Here is a 6,000-nt window from a genome sequence, read left to right as displayed (position 1 = left end):
TTGAGAGAGGCCAGGTAGATACACTTAACCACCTGAAGGAGAAGTCAGTCTATGGGAGGAAGTTCCAAAGAGTCATGGGTTTGCAGACTCTCAATCCACTTTCTAATCAGCCCCATGGATTAGGACTTCAGTCCTACCCGACCCATCCAGGTATAGGTGGATCCAAGAATTGTGGGCATCCACTCTCTTGAGGCACTGACTTCATCCAAAAGTAAATGTCAGTGTGCTGCTTCCTGCTGCTGCTAAGTTGCTTCAGTTTTGTCCGACTCTGTGCAACCCCATAGACGGCAGCCCACCAGGCTCCACCATCCCTGGGATTCTCCAGGCAAGAACACTGGAGTGGGTTGCCATTTCCTTCTCCAATGCATGAAAGTGAAAAGTGAAAGTGAAGTTGCTCAGTCATGTCCAACTCTTAGCGACCCCATGGACTGCAGCCTACCAGGCTCCTCCGTCCATGGGATTTTCCAGGCAAGAGCACTGGAGTGGGTTGCCATTGCCTTCTCCGGGTGCGACTTCCTAGAGTTGCCAAAAATAAGCTATCACAAACTTGGTGGCTTTAACAACAGATATCTATTATTCAGCCAAAAAAAGGACAAAACCCTGCCATTTTTGACAACATTGATGAACCCAGAAGGCAATATGGTAAGAGAAGTAAGTCAGACAAAGACAAACACTACATGATCTCACTTGTATACGGAATCGAAAAAAGAAAGAAAAGTCAGACTCATAGGAAAAGAGATTAGATTTGGGGTTACTTCCTTGGTGGTTCAGATGGTAAAGAATCTGCCTGCAATACAGGAGACCTGGGTTTGATCCCTGAGTTGGGAATATCCCCTGGAGAAGAGAACGGCCACCCACTCCAGTATTCTTGCCTGGAGAATCCCATGGACAGAGATGCCTGGCGGGCTACAGTCCATGGGGTTGCAAAGAGTCAGACATGACTGAGCAACTAACACTTTCACTACTTTCACTTCAAACTTACAACGCTGTATATCAATTATATCTTTAAAAAAAACTGGAAAAATCCCTTTTAAATTAGAACAAACAACAACAATAACATAAATCTATTCTCTCATAGATCTGGAGGCCAGAAATCTGAAGTCAATGTGCCAGGATCTCTAGAGGACAATTCTTCTTCATGGCTTCCAGCTTCTGGAGGCTCCTAGGTGTCATTGGCTGTAGACCCATCATTCTCAACTGTCTCCATTTTTACATTATCTTCTCTACTGTGTCCCTGTGTGTCCAAATCTCCCTTCCCTCTCTTTTATAAAAACACTAGTCATTGGATTTAGAATCCACTCTATATTCAGGAAGATTTCATTTCAAGCTCTCTAACTAATAACCCAACGTTCAAACAAAGTCACATTCTGAGGTTCCAGGTGGACACGAATCTAGGGGAGGGATGCTAATCAACCCACAGCAGTAAAATTCTTCTCAATTGTATGAGCTACTCTGAGGGAGTTTCCCCTGAGGGAGGAGTAGAAAGGTGATATATGTTTGTCCTCTCTGACCCAAAATGAGAATGTGGGGAGAGAAGATGCTTCGTGTTTCCATTACCTAGTGCTACGTAACAAGATACTTCTCCAAACTGGAGACTTAAAACAGGAACAAATGATTATTTCTCACAATCTGTGGGTTGCCTAGATGGTTGTTCCACTTAATTTGTGTCTCCTGTAGTGCTGGCTGCTGAAAGGTCCAAATAGATCACATGACTGGCAAGTTGGTGTTGCTTGTTAGCTCAGCTGGGGCTCTTTCCCAGGGCGTTGATTCTCCTCCATATGGCCTGACCAAGAGGGTATCTTGGGCTACTTACAGGAGGCATGTGAACTACTCCAGGAGTACAAAAGTAGAATCTTTCAGTACTTCGTAAGCTTCAGGACTGGAACTGAGAGCATCTGTTCCATGCAGATCACCTGGTCAGTTCAGATTCAAGGCAAGGAGATACACAAGGGTGTGAACACCAGCACGGTTCACAGAGGCCCACCAAAGTTCCAGTCTACTAACTTTCCTTCTCCCCTAGAACTGTGATTAATGTGGACCATTTCAAGTGGCAAGGAATTTGCAAAAATCAAATGTAGGGGTGGGTTAATGGGGCCAAAGAACTTTAGGCTTTGATGTTGGATTGAGTACCTGGGATGTTGGCAGACTTTGGAGTGAGAAGGATATGAGGCAGAAGTCAAATTCTTCATTGAAAGAGGAGCTGCTGCTGCTGCTGCTAAGTCACTTCAGTCGTGTCCGACTCTGCGTGACCCCATAGACGGCAGCCCACCAGGCTCCGCCATCCCTGGGATTCTCCAGGAAAGAACACTGGAGTGGGTTGCCATTTCCTCCTCCAATGCATGAAAGTGAAAAGTGAAAGTGAAGTCGCTCAGTCCTGTCCAACTCTTCGAGACCCCATGGACTGCAGCCTACCAGGCTCCTCTGTCCATGGGATTTTCCAGGCAAGAGCACTGGAGTGGATTGCCATTGCCTTCTCCTGAAAGAAGAGAGTAACCTCATAAAAGGGTCAGTGATAAAGGAAGTCAGACAGTAAGAATTCCACAGAAAGAAATATTATCACATAACGATAAGAAAAGTAATGGTCTGCAACATGACAGTAGCAGAACGTTGACTGCCCCAAGACCCTTCCCTATGGAAATGTTGAAGATAGTTTTCAATCAAGTAATCTTCCAAAACTATTAGAAACAATAATACATGCCTTGGCTGCCTAAGGAAATAGAATGCTTTTACCAGGTTTCAGAAAAAGCCATTGATCAGAATCCCTCCAAGCACTTGAGAATGATTTTCTAAGTAACTGTCACATCAGCATGGCAGTGTGACAACTCAAGGGGGTCAAGATTGATTTAGGGAGCAAAACTTAGAAAAGATAGTCTAAATTGACCCAATAAATGTATTTGGCTTCACTGAATAGTACTTGAGAAAATAGTTAAATTAACTCCAGGTGAAAAATATAGACCTCCCGGACTCCCCACAAATCCTTAAGGTAGTTGATTAGCATACAAAAAGGCAAAATTTGTAATTGGTTGCTTTCTTCTATATACTCAAAAAGTTTAATATAAAGAAGAAATTTTTATTTTCAAAAATGAAATGTGGTGTGGAGATCAAAATATGAACTTTTACTATTAAACTCACTGTAAACTTTACCTATTAAATGTATCCACCAAGGACTGTGTGTGGCTCTTGTTGTGTCAGTCGCTAAGTCATGTCCGACTCTTTGCGACTCCATGGACTGCAGCACACCAGGCTTCCCTGTCCTTCACTATTCCCTGGAGTTTGCACAAATTTACGTACATGGAGTCCGTGATGCCGTCTAACCATCTCATCCTCTGCCTCCCTCTTTCTCATTTGCCTTCAATCTTTCCCAGCATCAGGGGTTTTTCCAATGATTTGGCTCTTCATATCAGGTGGCCAAAATACTGGAGCTTCAGCTTCAGCATCAGTCCTTCCAATGAGTCATCAGGACTGATTTCCTTTAGGATTGACTAGTTTGACCTCCTCGCAGTCCAAGGAACTCTGAAGAATCTTCTTCAGCACCACAATTTAAAAGTATCAATTTAAAAGTGCTCAGCCTTCGTTATGGACCAACTCTCACAATCGTAAATGATCCCTGGAAAAACCATAGCTTGAATTATATGGATCTTTGTCAGCAAAGTGATATCTTTGCTTTTTAATACTCTGTCTAGGTTTGTCATAGCTTTCCTTCCAAGGAGCAAGCGTCTTTTAATTTCATGGCTGCAGTCACCATCCCCAGTGATTTTGGAGCCCAGGAAAACAATATCTTCCACTGTTTCCACCTTTTCCCCACCCATTTGCTGTGAGGTGATGGGACCAGATGCCATGATCTGTTTTTTGAACGTTGAGTTTTAAGCCAGCTTTTTCACTCTCTTCTTTTACCCTCACCAAGAGGCTCTTCACTTTCTGCCATTAGATTGGTATCATCTGCTTATCTGAGGTTGTTGATATTTCTCCCAGCAATCTTGATTCCACCTTGTGATTCATGCAGCCTGGCATTTCACATAATGTACTCTGCATATAAGTTAAATAAACAAGGTGACAATATACAACCTTGTCATACACTTTCCCCAATTTTGAACCAGTCATTCCACGTAAGGTTCTAACTGTTGCTTCTTGACCTGCCTAACAGACTTTTCAAGAGACAGGTAAAGTAGTCTGGTATTCCCATCTCTTTAAGAATTTTTCCAATTTGTTGTGATCCACACAGCCAAAGGCTTTAGCGTGGTCAATGAAGCAGATGTTTTTTCTGAAATTCCCTTGCTTTGTCTGTGATCCTGGTAGTCAAGAGACAAAGAAGAAAACATGCCCTCTGGTGGACTGGCAGAGCCTCAAAGATGGTGCTGAGCAGGGTCAGGTTATGCATGCTAAGAGAAGCACAACAGGAAGAGGAGACCTGCAAGTACCTACAAGAAGGTGGAGGTACCATGGATGGGCTGATAAAATGTTTTCCTCTACAGCTGGGTGTAAGAAGAGCCACTACTGAAATGTCCACTACATATATAGAGGAGAATACATATTTCCAGGGGACAGCCAGATTTTAGTTAAGGCAAGACTTAGAGATAAGATCCCAGTTGTAGTGTAAGGTAATAGTGGTTTGTTTAATTGGTGGACTAGGAGTTCCTAAAGATGCAATAAAATGACTTGGGGAGAAGGAAGTAACGTTTAAGACTGTGTCGAGGACAAGTTAGGCATTGATTAATGAGAACAGGTATAAGCGGCAAGGTGAATTTAATTCTGAGTTTATTTTAGGATGACAGGCACCTGGTTTACTTGGCTTGAGGGTGGCATTTCCAGGCCACCCTCTAGCACCCTAGGCTTTAGGCAACCCTCATGCAGCAGGAGCTCCTATCACTCCCACGAGCAGTTCTCATATCTGTTTACTCAGATTTTTTCATCATAATGGTCAGTCTCAGCCCTTCAGAAAAAGTCAACTGGATGTATAGCTTGTGGTTCTTACATTCTCGACTGATTATCTCTAAAAATTAATCATGCATTCCTCATGGTGCTTAAAACATCCATATAGAAGAATTTCTCTACGAATTCATCATAATTAGCAAAGAAGTCACTGAAGGTGACAGACTAGGGATAACTTGGGTCTGGATGTTGTAGAGGTCCTTTGCAGAATTTCCTTTGCTTTTTGAAGTGTAAATTTATTCTATCTATAAAGGCAAATTCTATTTTCAATGCAAAAATAGAATTCTTTTCTATGCACAAACTTATCTCTTTGATGCCCCCTACCGTGGTTTCCTGTTAACCACAGAAATATATCAAAACCTGAAAGAAGTAAGCAAAGCTTATGATTTCTGGAAGAGTACTTTTTCAAAGACTGGGTCATTATTTAAAACAAAATAAAACAAAAGCCTTACCTAACTCCCTGGATTATAAATTGTTTTTATGAAAAACTCTGCAAAAGACTTTTAATCAAAAGAAACTTGGTAAATCTTTTTCTCCTTAGTCTTCGCACACAGTACATTAAAATGCGTAAGAACAGGCAACAGGTGAAGCTTAGTTCTTGAACTAAGAACTGTATGCCTGCAGATCTAATACTTAAAATTATATTAAGTTCAAGGCTGGAAAGAATTTTCTTATTTCAAAGTTTTTCCATATCAGCCTCTTATCAACACTTCTTGAGATAATTAATACGACACATGCAACAGAAACTAAGGGGGTGTAATCAGTATTTCAAAAGCAATTACTCTTTTTAAGGAATCTAACATTTTTAATAAAATTATTTTAAGACAAATTATCAGGGTCTTATCAGCACTTGATTCTTGTTCAAAATAGTTACTTGCCCCCTCCCCCAACACCAAACCGAGAAAACTTCAGAAAATCCTTTTCTGACCTCATTTAAAATGTATTATTATTTTATACGCCCCAAACCTACCAAATGAATTTGCTTATACAACAGTGAATATAGGAATGTGCTCTACTTTGAAGGAGTTTTTACAAATGTGGAATATGCCCAATGTCTGTTGCCATGTAACA

The sequence above is a fragment of the Dama dama genome, chromosome 14 (assembly GCF_033118175.1).
Source record: "Dama dama isolate Ldn47 chromosome 14, ASM3311817v1, whole genome shotgun sequence".
NCBI classification, from domain to species: Eukaryota; Metazoa; Chordata; class Mammalia; order Artiodactyla; family Cervidae; genus Dama; species Dama dama.
The sequence above is the reverse complement of the archived record's forward strand: the minus strand, read 5'-3'. Positions refer to the sequence as shown.